The following is a 25,741-nucleotide window of genomic DNA, read 5'->3' as shown; positions in this document are numbered from 1 at the left end:
TCTTTATAATTTAACTCTTTTAGCCCTGGTATCATTCTGGTGAATATGCACTATATGCTTCAGAGCTATATGCTTCAGAGACATGGACTATGTACAGTAGGCATCTCAAAGCACTGGAGAAGTACCACCATCTCTGCCTCCGCAAAATCTTGCAAATCCATTGGCAGGATAGGCACACCAACGACCGTGTTCTCTCTCAGGCCAACATCCCCAGCATCGAGGCATTGACCACGGTCAATCAGCTCCAATGGACGGGCCACAATGTCAGCATGCCTGATATTAGACTCCCGAAACAAGTACTCTACTCGGGGGGGAGAGGGGGGGCAGATAAAATGCTTCAAGGACAAAAATGCCTCCTTGAAAAAATTTAACATTCCCACCGACTCTTGAGAATCCCTGGGCCAAGACCACTCAAAGTGGAGGAGAAAAATCCGAGAAGGCGCCGAATACTTCGAGTCTCTTCACCGGAAGCCAAGTACAAGCAGCGGAAGGAGCATACGATAAATCAATCACCCTACCCACCCGTCCCTCCAATCACTATCTGCCCCATCTGTGACAGAGACTGTAGATCCCGCATTGGTCTCATCAGTCACCTTAGAACTCATTATAGTGTGGAAGCAAGTCATCCTCAACTCCGGGGGACTGCCTAAGAAGAAGAAGATGCACTATATCCCTTCCATGGCTAATGTGTATCGCCTTTTTAAGGTGCAGTGCCCAAAACTGAACGCAGTACTCAAGATGAATTCTAACCAGAGCTGTATACAACTGTAGAATAACTTTCACCCTTTTGTATTCCAGCCCCTTTAGATAAAGGCTAACATTCCATTAGCCTTTTAAATTATTTATTTGTACCTGTCCACTAGCTTTTAGTGACTTTTGTACATGAACACCGAACTCGCTCTGCTCCTTCCCAGTTCCTAACTTACCACCATTTCGAAAATACTCTGATCTATCTTTCTAAAGCCCAAAGTGGATGTCCTCACACTTCCCAGTATAATTAATATTACAATACCACAACAAAGCTACTCCTAACATTTGAATACAGATATTATGTTGTTTAATAGTATGGAACTGGCCCAGAAATTCCGTCCTCCCCGGAGTGTGTACGGACCCAGGAAGGCATCGCAAAAGCCAGTTTTCAGCGCACATCGGCTTTTCCAATCTGTCAAGCTCCAGCTGGGCAAGATTGCCGGATTTACCCATATCTTGCCCAGCAAATGTCCTCAAAACCCTTGCGCCTGATAAAAGCAAACACATGGCCTACTTTTACAGGCGTAAGAGTTTTAAAACATGCAAAAACATAATAAAATAACATTTTAAAAACATATTTTATTATTTAAAAACCCTGCCCAAAACTTTTTTTTTAAATTGTAAAAGAAAATTCTAAGACATTTATTAACTTTAATTTCAATTAATTTTTATTGTGAGGTGTGTTTTTTATTTTTTTATTATGGTGTTTAGTGTGTTTGTTTTTTTTCCCTCATTAATAGCAATGCGAACTCGTAGATACGGAGTTCTCATTGCTATTAATGAGAATGCTGAGGATTACTGTACCTGATTGGCTGAGCAGTCACACGTGACTGTACCTTCTTTGTGGGAACCTGGAGAACGGGAGCACGCTTCGCAGCGTGGGAAGAAAAGGCCTCCCCACTGGAATGCCACGCTCCTCCGGGGCAACCAGGTAATTTCGTAAAAATTCTCTGGTCAGAGGCGTTCGTCCGAAAGAAGCCTCCGACCAGAATTTAAGGGCCATAGTGTCAGTGTGGAAGACTGAAATTTGTTTCAAACTGTAGTGGAATCGGAAACTGTATTGCCTGATTCTCTTCTTAATTTTTTTTTTATTCGTTGCCAATCTTTCCAATTCTTTGTCAAATCACAAACGCCAGAGGTCACCTTGCACACATCAAGGATCACTCTGCGCCAATGCTCTTAGCCAAAAGGCCTAGAGCCACTGCACCATTCCTGGAAGTACTGCAATACCAGGTTCGTGCCATGGAGGTGGATGGGTCAGGCCCCCCACACACCTCCGTGGAGGTGGATGGGTCAAGCCACCCCACCCACCTCCTATTTCCAAAAAGCGTAGGAGAATCACCTTCCTGATCCAGGGAGAACCACGTTGGGGTCATGGTTACTCCCCTGTCAGGTCAGTTACGCATGATCTTAGCCAAAAGGCCGAGAAGCGATGATTCTCTTCTTAATAGTCGATATATAATGTCATTACTGTTCCTGTCTTAACCTCCCCCACTCCCCCTCCCGCTCCCCATTACCTATCACATGGCAGCACAATAGATTCATGACGGTAAAGCAAAGCTTAGTGACTGTATATGGGACAGTAACTTTAATCATAGGAAAAAGTAATGCAGTAAAAGTACTTTCGTATAAAACCACCTATTTCTTTGAATAGTTAAAATATGTACTTCCACACCACCTTGAAATTTTGACAGTCCGTCAAAAGCCACTAACTGATGAATATTCTAATTCTAGTAATATTGCAAGAGTTGAAGCAGACTTCCATGTTTATGTTAAGAATACAGGAGCTGCTACAGCAGCAATTCAAATATCCTGTATCAATGCAAACATTTTCCAGAGTAACCATAGCAGAGTTTTACACATCACTTCCCCTACCTGTGGAACTTCTCGTGAGCAGGATCAGTGCTGGGACCCCAGCTACTTACAATATACATTAATGACTTAGATGAAGGAATTGAGTGTAATATCTCCAAGTTTGCAGATGACACTAAGCTGGGTGGCGGTGTGAGCTGTGAGGAGGATGCTATGAGGCTGCACGGTGACTTAGGTGAGTGGGCAAATGCATGGCAGATGCAGTATAATGTAGATAAATGTGAGGTTATCACTTTGGGGGCAAAAACACAAAGGCAGAATATTATCTGAAAGGCGGCAGATTAGGAAAAGGGAAGGTGCAACGAGACCTGGGTGTTATGGTACATCAGTCATTGAAAATTGGCATGCAGGTACAGCAGGCGGTAAAGAAGGCAAATGGTATGTTGGCCTTCATGGCTAGGGGATTTGATTATAAGAGCAGGGAGATCTTACTGCAGTTGTACAGGGCCCTTGGTGAGGCCTCACCTGGAATATTGTGTTCAGTTTTGGTCTCCTAATCTGAGGAAGGATGTTCTTGCAATTGAGAGAGTGCAGCGAAGGTTCACCAGACTGATTCCCGGGATAGCAGGACTGACATATGAGGAGAGACTGGATCGACTGGGCCTGTGTTCACTAGAGTTTAGAAGGATGAGAGGGGATCTCATAGAAACATATAAAATTCTGACGGGACTGGACAGGTTAGATGCAGGAAGAATGTTCCGATGTTGGGGAAGTCCAGAACCAGGGGTCATCGTCTAAGGATAAGGGGTAAGCCATTTAGGACTGAGATGAGGAGAAACTTCTTCACTCAGAGAGTTGTTAACCTGTGGAATTCCCTACCGCAGAGAGTTGTTGATGCCAGCTCATTGGATATATTCAAGAGGGAGTTAGATATGGCCCTTACAGCTAAAGGGATCAAGGGGTATGGTAAGAAAGCAGGAAAGGGATACTGAGGTGAATGATCAGCCTGATCTTATTGAATGCTTGACAAATCTTCTGGAATTTTTTGAGGATGTTTCCAGTAAAGTGGACAAAGGAGAACCAGTTGATGTGGTATATTTGGACTTTCAGAAGGCTTTCGACAAGGTCCCACACAAGAGATTAATGTGCAAAGTTAAAGCACGTGGGATTGGGGGTAGTGTGCTGACGTGGATTGAGAACTGGTTGTCAGACAGGAAGCAAAGAGTAGGAGTAAACGGGTACTTTTCAGAATGGCAGGCAGTGACTAGTGGGGTGCCGCAAGGTTCTGTGCTGGGGCCCCAGCTGTTTATATTGTACATTAATGATTTAGACGAGGGGATTAAATGCAGTATCTCCAAATTTGCGGATGACACTAAGTTGGGTGGCAGTGTGAGCTGCGAGGAGGATGCTATTAGGTTGCAGAGTGACTTGGATAGGTTAGGTGAGTGGGCAAATGCATGGCAGATGAAGTATAATGTGGATAAATGTGAGGTTATCCACTTTGGTGGTAAAAACAGAGAGACAGACTATTATCTGAATGGTGACAGATTAGGAAAAGGGAAGGTGCAACGAGACCTGGGTGTCATGGTACATCAGTCATTGAAGGTTAGCATGCAGGTACAGCAGGCGGTTAAGAAAGCAAATGGCATGTTGGCCTTCATAGCGAGGGGATTTCAGTACAGGGGCAGGGAGGTGTTACTACAGTTGTACAGGGCCTTGGTGAGGCCACACCTGGAGTATTGTGTACCGTTTTGGTCTCCTAACTTGAGGAAGGACATTCTTGCTATTGAGGGAGTGCAGCGAAGGTTCACCAGACTGATTCTCAGGATGGTGGGACTGACATATCAAGAAAGACTGGATCAACTGGGCTTGTATTCACTGGAGTTCAGAAGAATGAGAGGGGGTCTCATAGAAACGTTTAAAATTCTGACGGGTTTAGACAGGTTAGATGCAGGAAGAATGTTCCCAATGTTGGGGAAGTCCAGAACCAGGGGTCACAGTCTGAGGATAAGGGGTAAGCCATTTAGGACCGAAATGAGGAGAAACTTCTTCACCCAGAGAGTGGTGAACCTGTGGAATTCTCTACCACAGAAAGTAGTTGAGGCCAATTCACTAAATATATTCAAAAGGGAGTTAGATGAAGTCCTTACTACTCGGGGGATCAAGGGTTATGGCAAGAAAGCAGGAAGGGGGTACTGAAGTTTCATGTTCAGCCATGAACTCATTGAATGGCGGTGCAGGCTAGAAGGGCTGAATGCCCTGCTCCTGCACCTATTTTCTATGTTTCTATGAATGGTGGTGCAGGCTCGAAGGGCCGAATGGCCTACTCCTGCACCTATTTTCTATGTTTCTATGATGTGAAACTCTCACTTTTGTGCAAAAACTTAAGCAAAGAATAACTAGCACTTGCTGAACTAGATTAGGATCTGCAAATGCTCTGACTTGGCCATTGATACCCCAATAAATTTCTTTCCCTGCTCCAGCAACATTAGAGTCAAGTTCACAAGACCTCTGTCCCTTGTTATAGTTGCCTTCAGCTGCAACCTCACATATCACCTAGTTTACAAACTAATAAATATTTGATCACATGCTGCACTGATTGTGTTATCTGTTGGCATTTGGCTACAACAAAATCAAGCAGTTTCAGATTCTGCAAATACATAAATATTGGCAGATGTTGGCAGAATCTACTCTCAAACTCAGAAACATCTACTTAGTTCAAGCTACAAACTCCCAAGTATTGTAGTAACAAATTAGGTCATTACCTTCATTTGGAATTGAGCTGCTGAAAATATGACTGCAATCCACCTTCTGTCCTCAGTTCCCCAATGCAGCACAAGTGGAGTTCATTATCATCATTACATCATGGTCTCTGGTGGTACTTTGAACCACTAATTTGTTCTGATCCTTTTGCTCAGCTCAGGCATTAGTGGAATACTTTTCTTTGCCCCAGACTAAATAATAGGGTGAATAGTTGATCCCTAGCTGCATGTTGAGTATCTCAAGGGGGTACTTAATCAGGCCAGAGCGTGCCCAATCAAATTATATTGTATTTTCAAACCCTAATCCAGTAAAAAAAAATTGATACCTGTAAGTGAATTCATGGCAAGTAATGTAAATGAGATCAGATGGGGTGTTGGTTTGATAATGTTAGCAAATAACAAAAGTAAACTTATGTCAACTTGAACCTCTCTATTCAAATAAGTACATTATTTTTCATTGTTCAAAATACTGTTTTTTTTTAAAAGTAAATGTTGCTCTTGATTTTGACACACAGGTTTTTCAATATTGCTTGAACCTGAAAATTGCTCTGTGTGATGTATGACAAAGCATATTAGGATAGCCAAGCTCAGGTCAGAGATTGATCTAAACAATTATAGCCCCGATTCTCCAACCTGATTTCGCTTTGAATGTGGCTCTTCTTTGAAAACATGGAATCAGTGCATTATCAATTTTAGATGCATAGGAACAGGAATAGGCCATTGAGCTCCTCGAGCCTGTTCCACCATTCAATGAGATCATGGCTGATCTGCGACCTAACTCCATATCCCTTAATACTTGTGATTAACAAAAAGCTACCAATCTCAGGTTTAAAATTAACAATTGATCTAGCATCAATTGCCATTTGCGGAAGAGAGTTCCAAACTTCTACCACCCTTTATGTATGGAAGTGTTTCCTAATTTCACTCTTGAAAGATCTGGCTCTAATTTTTAGACTATGCCACCTAGTCCTAGAATCTACAACCAGCGGAAATAGTTTCTCTCTATCTACCCCATCTCCTCCCCTTTAATATCTTGAAAATTTTGATCAGATCACCCTTTAACCTTCGAAATTCATGGGAATACAACTCTAATTTATGTAATCTTTCCTCGTAACTTAACCCTTGGAGTCCGGGTATCTTTCTGCACTCCCTCTAAGACCAATATACCTTTCCTACGGTGTGGTGCCCAGAACTGCTCACAGTACTCCAGGTGTGGTCTAACCTGAGTTTTGTCAGCATAACTTCTACCCCCTTGTATTCTAGTCCTCTAGATATAAAGACCTTTTTGATTATTTTCTGTACCTGTTCATGACATTTTAATGATCTATGTACCTGGGCCCCCAAGTCTCTTTGGACCTTCACTATTTTTAGCTTTTCACCATTTAGAAAGTACCCTGTTTTATCCTTATTAGGTCCAAAGTGGTTGACCTCAAATTTGCTTACATTGTAATCCATTTGCCACAGTTTTTCCCCTTAACTTAATCTATCGATATCCCTTTGTAATTTTAGGCTTTCATCTATGCTGCCTACAGTGCCGCCTATCTTTGTGTCATCAGCAAATTTGGATATATGGCTTTCTATGCCATCATCTAAGTCGTTAATAAATACTGTGAATAGTTAAGGCCCCAACACAGATCCCTGCGGGGCACCACTGGAAGATAGGTTGCATAATGTGATTGAAAGTACTCTTCTCCCACATGCTTTTCTTTCATATACATTAGATACAGAAACATCTAAGTGATTTAGTCTGAACAGAAGAAATAACGTGCATTTATATAGAGCCTTTCATAACTTCAGGATGTCTCAAAGTGCTTCATAGTGAATGTTAGATCTCTTAATTTCCAATGAAATACGAACTCCGGTTGTAGTTTTAACATAACTTTTATTCTGGCAGCTGTAACAAGCCCTTGGCTTTAAGCCAGGCCTTTGTCCTTCTGAGACCACATGGCCAAAATGGCTGTTCATATACCTGATCAGTTTACAGAAAAGAACGTGCCTTCTTTGACCTTATTGGCTCAATTGATAGTCTGTTAACCTTTAATTGGCTCGCTACCAAAGGTCCGAAAATGTCAAGTTGATTGATGACTTAATGCAATGTGGTCTGTGTTTTCTCAAAACTGCGGCCAGGCTGCAGAGCTTGAATTCTCTATCAAAACCCCCCCTTTGATTCTTTCACAAACTGAATCATAAAACATCAGCTATCACTGGTTAAACATTCTACAAAATCATTTCATACATGTTAAGAGTTTCCTTCCAAAATTTGTTGATGTGTTTCGCCACATGTCCAGACTAGTAGCTTCCACACAAATTTACACCAACCCGAATTCCATCGTGGCCACAATGGAAGTCTGGTTTTAGTAGGTTAATTAACCTTCTTCCACTTTAATCCAAATCAATATCTTAATTCAACCAGTAAACAACCTTCCCTTAAACATAACATACCCCTGTGCCACGTACAGACGGTCTGCTGGGACCTGCAAGGTGTCTCACCTGCGGGACAGCAGCTGCAGCCGCCTGGTCACAACAACATTTAATCAACATAAACAAACAATATAAAAGTAAAATAATTACAACGACTAGAATTAAACCTTCCACCAATGAAGTTCCTATTGAACCTAGCCATTCAGTGGCTCCGCTCCACAAAGTGAAATGATGGGGGTTGCTGAAGTTTTTCTACCTCCTTTTGGATATGCTCCGCTAAGTGGGTAATTTCTTCGGAACTATCTGGGATATATGTGCAACACTCAGTTCCGAGTAGGGCGCAAGTACCTCCCTTTTCAGCCAGGATATAGTCAAGGGCCAGTCTATTCTGCAGGGCTACTGTGCGGATTGCTACCATTTCTGCATTGATTTTAACTAGGGCCTCTGAGGTATCATTGGCTACCCGTTTCACAACGGATGCCATGTTAATGGATTCCCTTGCCAGTCTGGCGGTCCTATACCTGGGGATCAGAATGGCAAAGAACCTCTCTGTTTCTGTGATAGCTCTCTTAGGACGGTGTAAATGTTCCGACAGTGACTTTATATGATCCATATATGGCACAATATAGGCTAAATAGCAGGATCCCGTCCAATTCTGGGGCAACCAAAGGGTAGGCCTTGTGGCCACACACCCAATAGGTGCCATTATAGGCAATGAATGTTAGCTGTTTCTTTGTCAGCAACACTCCGGGTCTGTCCAGGCTTTTCCATCTGTTTTATTCAGAATCCCCGTTATGTTAAGAATTCCCACATCAGCCCAGTTTGGATGGTTCCGTGGCTTGATTACATTATAATTCCGGGAGCAGTTACTATACCCCATATTTTGGCCTCTTTTGATGTTTCTAATCAGACAGACCGATTCCCCCGGTCTTCCTATTCCCGTTGTGTTAGTGATGACAAAAAATGGGGGCCGTTTGGAATTATTGTAGAACGGTTGGTATCCCCCTTCAAAGGTAGTCAGATTGTAACCTGCTGACTTCCATTTACGTGCCCAGTTTTCCGTATCCTGAAACGCATTGCCTGTTTTCTTTTGATTAATTATCCACTCAGCCATTTCCGAGATATTCAAGGGAACTGGCCTCAAGGGAATCCCTCCCTTTGAGTGAATAGGAATATGCGCACCTACCCAACAACTAGAAATGTTACCTTGTTTGGCATAAATGTATGACATATATAAAAAGGTATTTACATGTAATTCCCTTGCTACCCTACTATTTCCCTTTGGTGCAGAGGGTCGGCTAGTAAGAAGTAGGCAAATGCCTAGAATACCTGCAGTCAGTAATACTTTTTGTCAAAGTGTATAAATTTACTGCAATTGTCCTTATCAGATTTCAGCTTCAGTTACGAGTGCTCGTTTAACGTGTGAAGCGTGGATCCAGGCTTTCTTTCCTTTGTCTTTAACAGCTGCCTGGGTGGTCAATAACACTTGATAAGGTCCCTCCCACTTGGCACCCAAAGGTTCTTTATGCAACTTTTTCACATACACCCAGACTCCCGGGATGATGTCGTGTCCTCCTTCGGGTGGATTACCCCAAGCTGCCGATACCTGTCGGGAAACAGAACTAATAGCATTGGTTAGGTTCTGACAGTATGATAACAAAGTGTCACTCATTAAGTGAATATCAGCTTTCCGTAAATCGATAGTTCCTGGCAGCGACATGGGTCTTCCTGTTATAATTTCAAATGTGCTTAGACCTGTAGTTCTGTTCGGGGTTGCCCTAATACTACACAGCATTATTGGTAGTGCCTAGGGCCATGGTGTTCCTTCTTGTTTTAATTTGGCAAGCCGTTGTTTCAGAGTTCAATTCATTCGCTCTACTTGTCCTGATGATTGCGGATGATAAGGACAGTGTAAATCCCACGTAATGTTCAGTAACATAAGAACATAAGAATTAGGAACAGGAGTAGGCCATCTAGCCCCTCGAGCCTGCTCCGCCATTCAACAAGATCATGGCTGATCTGGCTGTGGACTCGGCTCCACTTAACCGCCCGCTCCCCGTAACCCTTAATTCCCTTATTGGTTAAAAATCTATCTATCTGTGACTTGAATACATTCAATGAGCTAGCCTCAACTGCTTCCTTGGGCAGAGAATTCCACAGATTCACAACCCTCTGGGAGAAGAAATTTCTTCTCAACTCGGTTTTAAATTGGCTCCTCCGTATTTTGAGGCTGTGCCCCCTAGTTCTAGTCTCCCCGACCAGTGGAAACAACCTCTCTGCCTCTATCTTGTCTATCCCTTTCATTATTTTAAATGTTTCTATAAGATCACCCCTCATCCTTCTGAACTCCAACGAGTAAAGACCCAGTCTACTCAATCTATCATCATAAGGTAACCCTCTCATCTCCGGAATCAGCCTAGTGAATCATCTCTGTACCCCCTCCAAAGCCAGTATATCCTTCCTTAAGTAAGGTGACCAAAACTGCACGCAGTACTCCAGGTGCGGCCTCACCAATACCCTATACAGTTGCAGCAGGACCTCCCTGCTTTTGTACTCCATCCCTCTCGCAATGAAGGCCAACATTCCATTCGCCTTCCTGATTACCTGCTGCACCTGCAAACTAACTTTTTGGGATTCATGCACAAGGACCCCCAGGTCCCTCTGCACCTCAGCATGTTGTAATTTCTCCCCATTCAAATAATATTCCCTTTTACTGTTTTTTTTTTTTTCCCCAAGCTGGATGACCTCACACTTTCCGACATTGTATTCCATCTGCCAAACCTTAGCCCATTCGTTTAACCTATCCAAATCTCTTTGCAGCCTCTCTGTATCCTCTACACAACCCGCTTTCCCACTAATCTTTGTGTCATCTGCAACTTTTGTTACACTACTCTTTCCCCTCTTCCAGGTCATCTATGTATATTGTAAACAGTTGTGGTCCCAGCACCGATCCCTGTGGCACACCACTAACCACCGATTTCCAACCCGAAAAGGACCCATTTACCCCGACTCTCTGCTTTCTGTTCGCCAGCCAATTCTCGATCCATGCTAATACATTTCCTCTGACTCCGCATACCTCTATCTTCTGCAGTAACCTTTTGTGTGGCACCTTATCGAATGTCTTTTGGAAATCTAAATACACCACATCCATCGGTACACCTCTATCCACCATGCTCGTTATATCCTCAAAGAATTCCAGTAAATTAGTTAAACATGATTTCTCCTTCATGAATCCATGCTGCGTCTGCTTGATTGCACTATTCCTATCTAGATGTCCCGCTATTACTTCCTTAATAGTTTCAAGCATTTTCCCCACTACAGATGTTAAACTAACCGGCCTATAGTTACCTGCCTTTTGTCTGCCCACTTTTTTAAACAGAGGCGTTACATTAGCTGCTTTCCAATCCGCTGGTACCTCCCCAGAGTCCAGAGAATTTTGGTAGATTATAACGAATGCATCTGCTATATCTTCTGCCATCTCTTTTAATACCCTGGGATGCATTTCATCAGGACCAGGGGACTTGTCTACCTTGAGTCCCATTAGCCTGTCCAGCACTACCCCCCTAGTGATAGTGATTGTCTCAAGGTCCTCCTTTCCCACATTCCTGTGACCAGCAATTTTTGACATGGTTTTTGTGTCTTCCACTGTGAAGACCAAAGCAAAATAATTGTTTAAGGTCTCAGCCATTTCCACATTTCCCATTATTAAATCCCCCTTCTCATCTTCTAAGGGATCAACATTTACTTTAGTCACTCTTTTCCGTTTTATATATCTGTAAAAGCTTTTATTATCTGTTTTTATGTTTTGCGCAAGTTTACATTCGTAATCTATCTTTCCTTTCTTTATTGCTTTTTTAGTCATTCTTTGCTGTTATTTAAAATTTTCCCAATCTTCTAGTTTCCAACTAACCTTGGCCACCTTATACGCATTGGTCTTTAATTTGATGCTCTCCTTTATTTCCTTGATTATCCACGGCTGGTTATCCCTTCTCTTACCGCCCTTCTTTTTCACTGGAATATATTTTTGTTGCGCACTATGAAAGAGCTCCTTAAAAGTCCTCCACTGTTCCTCAATTGTGCCACCGTTTAGTCTGTGTTTCCAGTCTACTTTAGCCAACTCTGCCCTCATCCCACTGTAGTCCCCTTTGTTTAAACATAGTACGCTCGTTTCTGACACACCTTCCTCACCCTCAATCTGTATTACAAATTCAACCATACTGTGATCACTCATTCCGAGAGGATCTTTTAGAAACATAGAAAATAGGTGCAGGAGTAGGCCATTCGGCCCTTCTAGCCTGCACCGCCATTCAATGAGTTCATGGCTGAACATTCAACTTCAGTACCCCATTCCTGCTTTCTCGCCATACCCCTTGATCCCCCTAGCAGTAAGGACCTCATCTAACTCCTTTTTGAATATATTTAGTGAATTGGCCTCAACAACTTTCTGTGGTAGAGAATTCCACAGGTTCACCACTCTCTGGGTGAAGAAGTTCCTCCGCATCTCGGTCCTAAATGGCTTACCCCTTATCCTTAGACTGTGACCCCTGGTTCTGGACTTCCCCAACATTGGGAACATTCTTCCTGCATCTAACCTGTCTAACCCTGTCAGAATTTTATATGTTTCTATGAGGTCCCCTCTCATTCTTCTGAACTCCAGTGAATACAAGCCCAGTTGATCCAGTCTTTCTTGATAGGTCAGTCCCGCCATCCCGGGAATCAGTCTGGTGAACCTTCGCTGCACTCCCTCAATAGCAAGAATGTCCTTCCTCAGGTTAGGAGACCAAAACTGTACACAATACTCCAGGTGTGGCCTCACCAATGCCCTGTACAACTGTAGCAACACCTCCCTGCCCCTGTACTCAAATCCCCTTGCTATGAAGGCCAACATGCCATTTGCTTTCTTAACCGCCTGCTGCACCTGCATGCCAACCTTCAATGACTGATGTACCATGACACCCAGGTCTCTTTGCACCTCCCCTTTTCCTAATCTGTCACCATTCAGATAATAGTCTGTCTCTCTGTTTTTACCACCAAAGTGGATAACCTCACATTTATCCACATTATACTTCATCTGCCATGCATTTGCCCACTCACCTAACCTATCCAAGTCGCTCTGCAGCCTCACAGCATCCTCCTCGCAGCTCACACTGCCACCCAACTTAGTGTCATCCGCAAATTTGGAGATACTACATTTAATCCCCTCATCTAAATCATTAATGTACAGTGTAAACAGCTGGGGCCCCAGCACAGAACCTTGCGGTACCCCACTAGTCACTGCCTGCCATTCTGAAAAGTACCCATTTACTCCTACTCTTTGCTTCCTATCTGACAACCAGTTCTCAATCCATGTCAGTACACTACCCCCAATCCCATGTGCTCTAACTTTGCACATCAATCTCTTGTGTGGGACCTTGTCGAACGCCTTCTGAAAGTCCAAATATACCACATCAACTGGTTCTCCCTTATCCACTCTACTGGAAACATCCTCAAAAAATTCCAGAAGATTTGTCAAGCATGATTTCCCTTTCACAAATCCATGCTGACTTGGACCTATCATGTCACCTCTTTCCAAATGCACTGCTATGACATCCTTAATAATTGATTCCATCATTTTACCCACTACCGATGTCAGGCTGACCGGTCTATAATTCCCTGTTTTCTCTCTCCCTCCTTTTTTAAAAAGTGGGGTTACATTGGCTACCCTCCACTCCATAGGAACTGATCCAGAGTCAATGGAATGTTGGAAAATGACTGTCAACGCATCCACTATTTCCAAGGCCACCTCCTTAAGTACTCTGGGATGCAGTCCATCAGGCCCTGGGGATTTATCGGCCTTCAATCCCATCAATTTCCCCAACACAATTTCCCGGCTAATAAGGATTTCCCTCAGTTCCTCCTCCTTACTAGACCCCCCGACCCCTTTTATAACCGGAAGGTTGTTCGTGTCCTCCTTCGTGAATACCGAACCAAAGTACTTGTTCAATTGGTCCGCCATTTCTTTGTTCCCCGTTATGACTTCCCCTGATTCTGACTGCAGGGGACCTACATTTATCTTTACTAACCTTTTTCTCTTTACATATCTATAGAAACTTTTGCAATCCGTCTTAATGTTCCCTGCAAGCTTCTTCTCATACTCCATTTTCCCTGCCCTAATCAAACCCTTTGTCCTCCTCTGCTGAGTTCTAAATTTCTCCCAGTCCCCAGGTTCGCTGCTATTTCTGGCCAATTTGTATGCCACTTCCTTGGCTTTAATACTATCCCTGATTTCCTTTGATAGCCACGGTTGAGCCACCTTCCCTTTTTTATTTCTATGCCAGACAGGAATGTACAATTGTTGTAGTTCATCCATGCGGTCTCTAAATGTCTGCCATTGCCCATCCACAGTCAACCCCTTAAGTATCATTCGCCAATCCATCTCAGCCAATTCACGCCTCATACCTTCAAAGTTAGCCTTCTTTAAGTTCTGGACCATGGTCTCTGAATTAACTGTTTCATTCTCCATCCTAATGCAGAATTCCACCATATTATGGTCACTCTTCCCCAAGGGGCCTCGCACAACGAGATTGCTAATTAATCCTTTCTCATTACATAACACCCAGTCTAAGATGGCCTCCCCCCTAGTTGGTTCCTCGACATATTGGTCTAAAAAACCATCCCTTATGCACTCCAGAAAATCCTCCTCCACCGTATTGCTTCCAGTTTGGTTAGCCCAATCTATGTGCATATTAAAGTCACCCATTATAACTGCTGCACCTTTATTGCACGCACCCCTAATTTCCTGTTTGATGCCCTCCCCAACATCACTACTACTGTTTGGAGGTCTGTACACAACTCCCACTAACGTTTTTTGCCCTTTGTTGTTCTGCAGCTCTACCCATATAGATTCCACATCATCCAAGCTAATGTCCTTCCTAACTATTGCCTTAATCTCCTCCTTAACCAGCAATGCTACCCCACCTCCTTTTCCTTTTATTCTATCCTTCCTGAATGTTGAATACCCCTGGATGTTTTACTAGGAGATCGTTTATTTTTCCTGTCTCATTACACAGGACCAGATCTAAGATAGCTTGCTCCCTTGTAGGTTCTGTAACATACTGTTCTAAGAAACAATCCCGTATGCATTCTATGAATTCCTCCTCCAGGCTACCCCGTGCGATTTGATTTGACCAATCGATATGTAGGTTAAAATCCCCCATGACTACTGCCATTCCTTTTTCACATGCCTCCATTATTCCCTTGATTATTGCCCGCCCCATCGTGAAGTTATTATTTGGGGGCCTATAAACTACACCCACCAGTGACTTTTTCCCCTTACTATCTCTAATCTCCACCCACAATGATTCAACATTTTGTTCATTCGAGCCAATATCATTTCTCACAACTGCCCTGATATCATCCTTTATTAACAGAGCTACCCCACCTCCTTTCCCTTCTTGTCTATCTTTCCGAATCGTCAGATACCCCTGTATGTTTAATTCCCAGTCTTGGCCACCCTGCAACCATGTTTCTGTAATGGCCACCAAATCATACCCATTTGTAATGATTTGTGCCGTCAACTCATTTACTTTATTTCGAATGCCGCGTGCATTTAGGTAGAGTGTTTTAATCCTAGTTTTTAAACCATGATTTTTAGTTTTGACCCTTCCTGCAGCCCCTTTATATTCAGTGGCCCTTTTTGTTTTTTGCCTACAGACTTCTTGGCAGACAGCACCTGTGAAGTGTGTTCCCTGATCTGAGTCAATGCTACTCGGGACTCCCCATCAGGGAATGTAATCCTTACACTAGACCTTTGCAGTGTGATTGGCTGTTGCTCTTTTAGTTGGGACAGCTTCTATCCATCTAGAGAATCTGTCGAAAGAATGTTAGTGTATCCTTGGCATGAAGGAAGAGATATATAATCAACCTGCAGATGCTGGAATGGTCCGACAGGGGCAGGGGGCTTCAATTGGGGCATTACTGTGATGGGTCCAGAATTATTTTTCTGACAGACCACACAGCAGTCTGCTACCAGCTGGGCATGTTTTTTAAATCCCCGACCCCACCAGCTTTTCTGGAACCGTGCCGTCATCTGTTGTGAGGCCACGAGTGGATCTGTTGGGCTAAAAAAGGCATAAGCGCTTGTGGCGTGACTGGCTTGTCGATAACTTTGTCTCCAAACACCATCTTCGTGTAGCTTAATTCCTGCCTCAATCCATGTCAATTTTTCCTCTCGGGAGCACTCGCCTTGCATTGTTTGAAGATCTCGTGTCAGAGTCCTGAGTGCTTTCAATCTGCACATCTGTGTTTGTTCTTCTGGGGGAGCGCCCTGTGAGGCGGCATCTTTGGCTGCCTGGTCGGCTAGGGCATTTCCCTGTGCTTCCGTGGTATTTTCCTTGGTATGGGCCTTACACTTCAGGATGGACACTTCTTGAGGTAATTGTATGGCCTCTAGTAAGTCTCGGACTTCTTTTCCATTTCGGATAGGTGTACCAGCAGCAGTGAGGAATCCTCTTTTCCGCCATAACATACCAAAGTCGTGAGCAACTCCAAAAGCATAACGTGAATCTGTGTAGACATTAGCTGTCTGTCTTTCTGCTATTCGACATGCTTCTGACAGGGCCCGTAACTCGGCCTGTTGTGCTGACGTTCCTGAGGGTAAACATCCTTTTGCCACTACCTCATATAAGGTTGTAACTGCCCATCCTGCTTTTCTGGTACCATTGTCAACAAAGGAGGAACCATCTGTAAACAGGATGAGGTCTGGGTTGTGCAGAGGCTCCTCTGCTGCTAAGGCTGCTTCTTCTGTTTCTTTTAAAATCTCCACGCAGTCATGCTCTTCACATTCTCTCCCCTCTTGCTCCCTCGATTCTGACATCGGGAGCATAGTTGCGGGATTAACCGGGCTGGCCCGGACGATATGGAGATTAGGAGCTTCCAAAACTGCTCTCCAGCGGGTCCATTGAGCTGCCGTCACCTGAGACATTCTATTCATAGACAGCAAAGCGTGTACGGTGTGGGGACACTTGACAATCAGCTTTTGGTCGAGGACTAGACCCGCAGTGGTCATTACCGCTCGACATGTAGCTTCCATGGCCCTTAGGCAACTTCCCCATCCGAGGGCTACCGCATCCAGTTTTGCCGAATAATAGCCAATAGGTCTTTGCCGATCCCCATGTTCTTGTGTCAGTATAGCTGTCATATATCCTTCTTTCTCATGGACAAACAGGGTAAATGGCTTACCACTGTTGGGGATTCCCAGAGCCAGTGCCAAACACAAAGCCTTTTTCAACTCAGGAAGGCCTCTTGCTGTTCCTTAGTGAGAGTGATGGCTTCTTTAGAGGCATGTTTCCCCTTTAAAATATCATTCAATGGCTGAGCAAGCTGTGTGAAGGAGTCAATCCAATTTCTGTTAAAGTTACACAATCCCAAAAAAGACCTTAGTTCCTGAAAAGTGGTGGATTTTTTAGCAGCCCGAATGGCTGCAGTTCTATCCTGGGTAAGTTCTCTCTTTCCTTGTGAAATCTTTTGTCCCAGGTATACAACCTCTTCTTGGGATATTTGTGCTTTGTCGATGCTGGCTTTATGTCCTTTCAGCCAAAGGTGGTCCAGCAAAGTTCGTAAATCTTGTTCATGCTGTTCTTCCGTGTTTGAAGCTAGCAGGATATCGTCGACATATTGGATGACTGTGGATGACAGGGGAGGTAATACCGTAGGGCTGTTGTGGAAACCCTGCGGTAACCGGGTCCAAGTATACTGTTGTCCTTGGACCATGAAAGCAAACCACTATCGAACCTCCGGTGCCAGAGGCACTGACCAAAATCCGTTGGCCATATCTATAACCGAGAACTATTTATGTTCCGGTTTGAGGGCATTAAAAATGGTGGAGGGATCTGCGACCAAAGGAGCTTTTTGATCAATACACTGGTTAGCTTTCCTATAATCGACAGTCAAACGCCAAGTCTCATTAGATTTCTGTACCGGCCACACGGGGCTATTGGAGGAGCTATGCGTTTTAATAAGCACCCCTTGTTTCTCCAATTGCTGAATAACCGGTAAGATTCCAGCAATGGCAGTTGGACTGATGGGATACTGTTTAGTGCATGGAGGCTTGGTCCCGGTAAATGCCGCAGGCTCCATCTGGAGTAGACCACAATCGTTCTTATCTTTAGCCCATATGGGGTGTTCCTTCAATTCTTCTTTCTTCAAAGTTCTAATTGACCATGTCACCCGACCACCCTCGAAATGCAGCAATGAATCTACTTGGATTAGAATGTCCATTCCCAAAAGGGGTTGATCTACTGGGCCTATCCAGACCTGCGTGGTTAGTTCATGTGGACCCAGCCCTATAAGTACCGGTGTTGTCCTTTTAATTTCCATTTTATGGTCCCCAACAACATAGGCTGTACGTGCCCTACCATCCAACGGCAAAAAGTCTCCATATTGTCAGGGTAAGCATGTTAATTCCGCCCCCGTGTCTAAAAGACAGTCCACATCCTTATCGCCCACCCTCACAGTTATATATATATATATATAGCCCATCTCCCCTCTGTTGTATTAATGCGAGGAGGGGGGCCAGGGCGGGCTCTAATCGTTTTTTGCTATCCCAAGAAACTCCTTCTGTTGTTGTGTTGTCAGTCGCTTAAATGCTTCTGTGAGGTCATTATCTTGTGACAAGCCTGGTTTGTTGGCTGAATTGTATCCCTGGCTGCGTCCTCTTCCCCGGCCGTGACCTTGCTGTTTTGTCCTCCACGTCTTGGCCCAGTGACCTTCTTTCCCACAATAATGACATTTTCCGGGTAATTTTCCTAATGACTGTTTATCGGAATCCTGGGCTTTCCATCCCATAGCCTGTACAGCTCGGACTTTAGCTCCCATATCCCGATCTAATTGGTTACATCGATCCACCAATGCTGCAAAGGTAGTTCCTCTACCTTCCCAGTCCGGTAACACTACCTTAAGCATTTTGGACAGTTCTGGCTTTAGACCTGCCACGAAAGCTGCTTTCAGGGGTCCAAACACTTGTTCATCCATTTCCTCATCCGTATTATTCATACCCGAATGTTCTAGCCACGTGCATCTAAACCGCTCGTCATACTCCAGGACCTCCTCTGTTCCTTACTGTTGGCAGGCTGCAATTTTTCCCCAGTCTGTCTTAGCTGGACTGAAGGCTTGCAGCCAGTGTTTAATCGCCTCCCACCCTGCGTTTAATTCTTGCTCATCCTGCCCCAAAGCTGCTTCTACCTTGTTGTGCAATTTTCTTCCGTGTTTTTGGCACCATTATGGTCAAAATTTGCACTCCATCCCAGGGATGAAGTTGATATATATTTCTTAAGCGGTCCAATTGGTCCCACGTTTTTACTCCTCCTTTCTTTGGATTGGGCAATTCCTTGGACCATTCATCAATTTTCTCTGGGTCTGCCGGATCATGAAATAAATATTTTGCATACACCCTTTTCCTCGTTTTTTTGGTTCCGTCCTCATCTGCAGTCTCTTCTGATTTGACTACAACTCGTCTTATTTTAAACGGGGCAAAGCACACCCCTAATTCTTCATCCTCCGACCCTGTTTCGTCAGAGGATTCAGAATCCGTGTCTATTCCTCGGTCGTGTCTTTGGGTTTGCGCTTTTAATTTATCCAAACATGGGTACCCTGGGAATTGACCAATACATTTTCCTTTTCCTATTACTGTCTCTTAATGATTTTTTCCATTCTTTAATTTCACCTTTTAAGATCTTTAATTTCCGCTTCCGACTTTTCAAGTTCAAGTCTTTTCTGTCGCAGCTGTGCACAAACAGCTTGCAATTGGTCCTTTGTACTGGTCAGGTCCCGATAATGTTGGGAATGCACTATAATTTCATTCCGCTGTCAGATCTGTTCCATAACGGTTAGGGACCATCGGATTCGCTCTTTATTTTTCATACAGGTCGTTTTTCCTCAGACCCTTTAAATCTCGTCCAAGGACCATTGTCCTTTGGAGGTTCCGTACTTTTGTTCGTCCTTAATACAGGTTTTAGATAAGTTGAATTGTTGCTCTTTGTATTCTTTCAACTGTTGGAGGATTTCATCTATCGAAACCTCAGGTGGTGCCCGCCCGCCTTTAACAGTTGTAGGCAATTCTTTGCTCTTATCTCCTGCTGCCATAATACTTATTTCTTTACTGGGGTCTCGAGTCGTAGGCTTTCCAGCCGATCAGTGGGTCGGTGATTAATTAACTAACACACCGCTGAAGTTAGACGTCTATGGGAGCTCGAGCCAACTACCAACCGGAGGGTTCGCAAACCGGAGGCTTTCGGAATCGCGTAGAAGAACAGGCGAATTTAGACTTTTGACCGAGGACTTTTATAAAGAGGAGTCCTTACCTCAGTATGTAGGTCCGATGTCCAAAATTCAGTTTCTTCCCTCAGCGATCCTGTTCGTGACGCCAAAATTGTTAGATCTCTTAATTTCCAATGAAATACAAACTCCGGTTGTAGTTTTAACATAACTTTTATTCTGGCAGCTGTAACAAGCTCTTGGCTTTAAGCCAGGCCTTTGTCCTTCTGAGACCACATGGCCAAAATGGCTGATCATATACCTGATCAGTTTACAGAAAAGAACGCGCCTTCTTTGACCTTATTGGCTCAATTGATAGTCTGTTAACCTTTAATTGGCTCGCTACCAAAGGTCCTAAAATGTCAAGTTGATTGATGACTTAATGCAGTGTGGTCTGTGTTTTCTCAAAACTGCAGCCAGGCTGCAGAGCTTGAATTCTCTATCAGTGAATTAAGTACTTTTTTGAAGTGTAATCACTTGTCATGTGGGAAATTGCAGCAGCCAGTTTGTGCATAGCAAGGTCTCACAAACAACGACGAGATATTAGGCCAGGTAATCTGTATTATGTGATGATTGAGAAATAAATAGTGATCAGGACACTGGGAGCTTCCTTGTTCATCTTAGAACAGTGCCATGGGTTATTTTATATCTACAAGAGGGCAGTCAGGTTCTCAATTTAATGTCTCAGCTGAAAGACGGTTCCATCAGCAATGTAGCACTCTCACTACTGCAATATAGTGTCAGCCTAGATTCTGTGTTCAAGATGTGGAATGAGGCTTGAACCCTATGACCCTCCGACTGAGAGGCAAGAGTACAGAGCCAAGGCTGATGTTTGATGTATACAGGTGCAACGTCCCGAATCTAGAAAAACCCAAAAACCAGCACGGACTCTGACCCAAGGATTCCGGATTTCAGACGTTGTACCTGCATTGTGCAAACAGAGGGATATTCTGGAAAATGACAACAACTTGCATTCATAAGATACTGGTTCTCTTGCCCCGTTCTGCAATAGTGCTTTTGTCCTTCTTGGTCTTAAGTAGTGATCAAGAGCAGGAATAATGTCTTACTTTCCCCCTCCCCATCCCAGCTGAGGGAATCTGAAGCCAGTTGTAGTGTCCCGAGCTGAGATTGCCTAATTCAGCTTAGACCAGGGATCGAGCCATTCGCCTTCCTGATCTGCGCGCTCATTTACTTACTGAGCCTTGAATTTATATTTTAAAGGGAGTGCTGAAGATGACATTTAACCCTTAATTTCAAATCTGCAATACTGTTTATTACTCTAATTCAACAAAGTCTGCAGTTTTTGTTGAGAGATGCTGAACATTCAGATCAGAATTATACAGTTCTGTCCCATGGCCACAATGAGTGACTGATGAGATGATTTGTGGCTGAAATGTAAATACAGTCAGTATTCGACAAACGATGTCATTCCCTGCAACCTGCAGTATAATAAACCTTTTGTCACTGCTTCTCTAACCACATGGTGTAATTGCAATTCACTTCATGCCACATGACCCTGCCTTCTGTCGCTGTCTGCCATGATGAGCCCTTACAGCAAATTTATCTCTTCCTGAGAATTAAATGAAATGGTCCCCATGATCTACATAAGAACATAAGAAATAGGAGCAGGAGTAGGCCACTTGGCCCTTCGAGCCTGCTCCGCCATTCAATAAGATCATGGCTGATCTGATCCTGGCCTCAACTCCACTTTCCCGCCCGCTCCCCTTAACCCTTCACTTTCCTTATCATTCAAAAATCTGTCTATCTCCACCTTAAATATATTCAAGGATCCAGCCTCCACAGCTCTCTGAGGTAGAGAATTCCAAAGATTCACGACCATCTGAGAGAAGAAATCCTCTTCATTTCTGTTTTAAATGGGCGACCCCTTATTCTGAAACTATGCCCCCTAGTTCTGGATTCCCCCATGAGGGGAAACATCCTCTCTGCATCTACCCTGTCAAGCCCCCTCAGAACCTCTCCTTGGGCTCAATTTTCCCCAATACCGTTTTTTGGCATATTGCAAGAGTTACGCCCGCGTTTTTTGGCCCCTACTACTACAAAATAATAACGAGCAAGTTTCCCCATTCTATTTTTTGAAATTGGCGCCGCGCAGCCTGTCCTTTAGATTCAGGGAGTGGAGGCTAATGTCCGCTGAAAAAACGATGTACCCTCTCTGCACATGTGCGAGAAAAAAAGGGATGTTTTTGACGTGACTGCTATGGGCGCGCATGCCCCGTACAGCTCCCGGTCTGCATTCGGCCATTTTTAAAGAGCCAGTTGTGTGTGAGAACTTTAATTCTCATTGGAAAAATCGGAGCTACAATACAATATGCAACGCGGCTCTCAAGGACCAAGAATTTCTTACAAGATGAAGTAGAAGCACTGGTTACTGTAATTGAGGCCAGGTGGCACGAGCTGAACACCAGCAGAGGTCACATAAAAGTTTCAGCAAAAGATATGAAGAAACGCTGGAACCAACTTGCAGAGATTACTGTGCAATGGTGACCACCCCAAGGTCTGGAGGCCAGTACAAAAAGAAGTGGCAGGACCTTGGTTAAGTAGTTAGTGTAAGTAATATTTTCACTTATTCAGTGGAATTGCAATTGTAAATGTGACCATCTGTATATGTCCCACCCAGCAGAAAGACACCCTCGCTTAAAAAGTTATATTTTCATCTTTGCAGAGGAAGGTGGCACACAACAAAAGGGAAAGAACTCGAACAGGTGGAGGCCCAGCGAACTGCACCCACTGACACCCTTGGAAGACAGGGTCGCTGCTTTGATAGGTCCTGCCTGGAGAAAAGCAACCACCACTGCACAAGCTGGGCCCACACTCGAGGGAAAGGGTAAGTCCTGCAAATTCCACATTCTGGCTTTGCTAAATATTAAGTATTGCGCGGGCTAGCCATGCTTCGGTTCATGGGGATGTCTCCGTCAGCAATGCTTCGGTTGATGCAGTGTGCTATCATTTATCGTGGTCCTTCAAGTGAGCCTGCTGCCTGCGCTGTGTGAGCCTACTCATTCCACCCTGCCCCCTCCTCTGCTACTAACCATTTGTCTGTTCTGTTATATTTTGCAGAACTTGAGGCTGAAGCCGATGCAGAATATTATTCAGATGCGGACGAGCCTGAAGAGGAGAACATCTTCCAGACCAAGAGCATGGGGGTGAAGGGGAGGAACAGGGGAAGGTGATGGATGAAGCCCCCACTCTTGTACTCATTCTGGAGGAGGTACAGGTGCCACCCATTGAGGTGCCAGGCCCTTTCCAGAGTGGTACGAGTGTTGGGACATTCTATGGTTTCTCTCAGTTCAAGTCTGGGGATTCCAGTGGGGTGCAGCGAGGCACACCCAGGGCCCCACCATCCGAGGCTGCGGGTCCCAGTGGGATGCAGCGAGCTACACCCAGGGGAAGGAGAGCTCGACTGCACTCTCCTGAGTTGCAGGATTTAACAGATGTGATTCAGATGATGGCAATGAGTGTGAAGAGCATTGACCTTACATGATCACTCCTAGACACCATCAGTGGGGTGGGTGATGTGGTATCGGGACTGTCGGGAGAAGTAACAACACTCTCATGGGAAATGGGAACACTGTCCGGGCAATTGAGGGAGGGCATGCCACAGGTAGCTGATACACTGTCGGCGAGCATGAGGGGGGAAATGTTGCAGGTAGTTAAGACACTGTCAGGGCACATGAGGGAGGGAATGTCAGAGTTAGCTGCTGCAATAAGGGAACACGCCCTGACACCGCGCCCATTGATAGAATCAACTGCCATTCCCACTCCAAATCCCCAGACCAGATTCTGAAGAGGCCCAAGCAGGGCCTTCCACATTACTGTTGCCCCCCACCCCCCCAAGAAGTGCGCATGACCAGAGATGTTCGAAAGAATAAGCTTGGTACCAACCCGAGAAATGCTGCGCTACCGCCTGTGGCAAGGGCGGAGTTAACAAGACCAAGTGCAGCGGGCGGTCTTAGAATAAGGTGGAGGGGAAATGGGTGAAGCCTTTCTTTGCTGTTGTTATTATTATTGTTAGTACTGTTGTAACTGTTCTCAAATTAAAAGTTTTTTGTAAGTTATGTAAATTTATAAGTTTAATAGTTTGTAAGTGATCTTAACTGAAAACTTTAAAGTTTGATACAAGAATATTTTTATACTTTTGAGTGTTAAACTTTTGAATAAAATATATCTTAAATTATAACTGAATCATTTCCATTATTTGTTCCGTTATTAACATAACTTTTTGAACTAAAGAATAATCATTTCCATTATTTGTTCCATTAACACAACATTACAGAACAGGTCCAAACAGTAAACATGGTCCATTTGGAATAGTTGCCACTCAGTCTTCAGGCAGTAAAATGTTCACGATGAGCTGCTGGCGCAAGGCTCGAGCAATCGTGAAAGGGACACGACAGCCCGCCCTCATGCTCCGGGTTCAGGTAGTTGCATGGCTTCCTCCTCCTCGTCATCTGCATGTTCCTCCATCATCAGCCACTCTCACCTCAGGTGGGTCTTCTACTAACAGCTGTTGCTGCCTCATGATGGCTAAGTTATGCAGCATGCAGCACAGAACAGTGAACTGACCAACAATCTCAGGGTAGTATTGCAAGTAGCCTCCAGAATGGTCCAGGCATCGGAAACGCTGTTTCAAAATGCCAATGGTCTTCTCTATTATGCCACACGTCACAATGTGCGACATGTTGTATCCCCGTTCAGCTTCCTTCCGGGTCACGTGTAGGGGCGTCATGAGCCAGGTGGCGAGGCCGCACTCTTTGTCTCCCAGTAGCCAGCTCTGCCCTTCTGGCTGCTGCTGAAACACGGCAGATATAGCACACTCACGTAGGATGAACACATCATGGGTGCTCCCAGGGTATCTTGCACCAACTGACATGATGCAATGCATGTCGTCACAGATGAGCTGCATATTCACGGAGTGGAAGCCTTTTCTGTTCCTGTACATCTCGGAATCCTGCAGAGGTGCTCGCAAGGCGATGTGGGTACAATCAATGCAGCTCTGTACCTTTGGGAAGCCAGCAATCCTGGAGTAGCCCACAGCCCCTTCACGCATTGACTGGGCAGTCATGGAGAACTTTATGTAGCCATTCCTCCAGGCATATAGTGCAGCAGTCACCTGCCGAATGCAGATGTGTTGCATGTTGAGAAATGGCACACACATCCCCAGTTGTGGCCTGGAATGATTCAGATGCATAGAATTAAAGTGCAGTTGTAACCTTCACTTCAACTGACAAAGTAGGCATCCTGACGCTTCTAGATTGCAGGTTTGCTTTTACTAACTCTCAGATCTTGGTTACAACTTCTTTGCGGAAACACAGTTTTCTTTCAGTCTGCATCACTGAGGCAGGTACAAATACCTGTCTCGATATACCCGATAGGGTAAGGCCTCCTGCCCATCAGCCTACGTGCTCTGAGGTTCCTCATGTGATGACGTAGAATCAATCATCTCCTCCGCAGCACCATCATACAGAAGGCTTGCACGAGGTATGGCATTGTCAATATTGTCCCCATAATTAAATTAAACCATTGCAAGAAGCTCAGAACAGCACGACAAGCTTCTTTGTTCTCTCTCTCCCCAAGGTCGATGCCCTATTATGGACCATACCTAGGTCTGCACATGCGCAAAAGGCTTTCTTAGAATGGGAAGCTAGGCATTCAAATGAGGACATTTGGGGCAATGCAAGTCTAAT

The 25,741-nt window shown here is 44.4% G+C and overlaps 1 protein-coding gene and 1 pseudogene across 7 annotated transcripts in view; one reads left to right on the top strand and one right to left on the bottom strand.

Annotated features, from left to right (window-relative positions):
• Nucleotides 1–25,741, top strand: part of rgmb (repulsive guidance molecule BMP co-receptor b) — a 254,274-nt gene that overhangs the window by 205,541 nt on the left and 22,992 nt on the right. The window lies entirely within an intron of this gene.
• LOC139279037 (U2 spliceosomal RNA) lies at nucleotides 1,947–2,184 on the bottom strand (annotated as a pseudogene).

Source organism: Pristiophorus japonicus, chromosome 1 (assembly GCF_044704955.1).
Source record: "Pristiophorus japonicus isolate sPriJap1 chromosome 1, sPriJap1.hap1, whole genome shotgun sequence".
Taxonomy (NCBI): Eukaryota; Metazoa; Chordata; class Chondrichthyes; family Pristiophoridae; genus Pristiophorus; species Pristiophorus japonicus.
The sequence above is the reverse complement of the archived record's forward strand: the minus strand, read 5'-3'. Positions and strand labels throughout refer to the sequence as shown.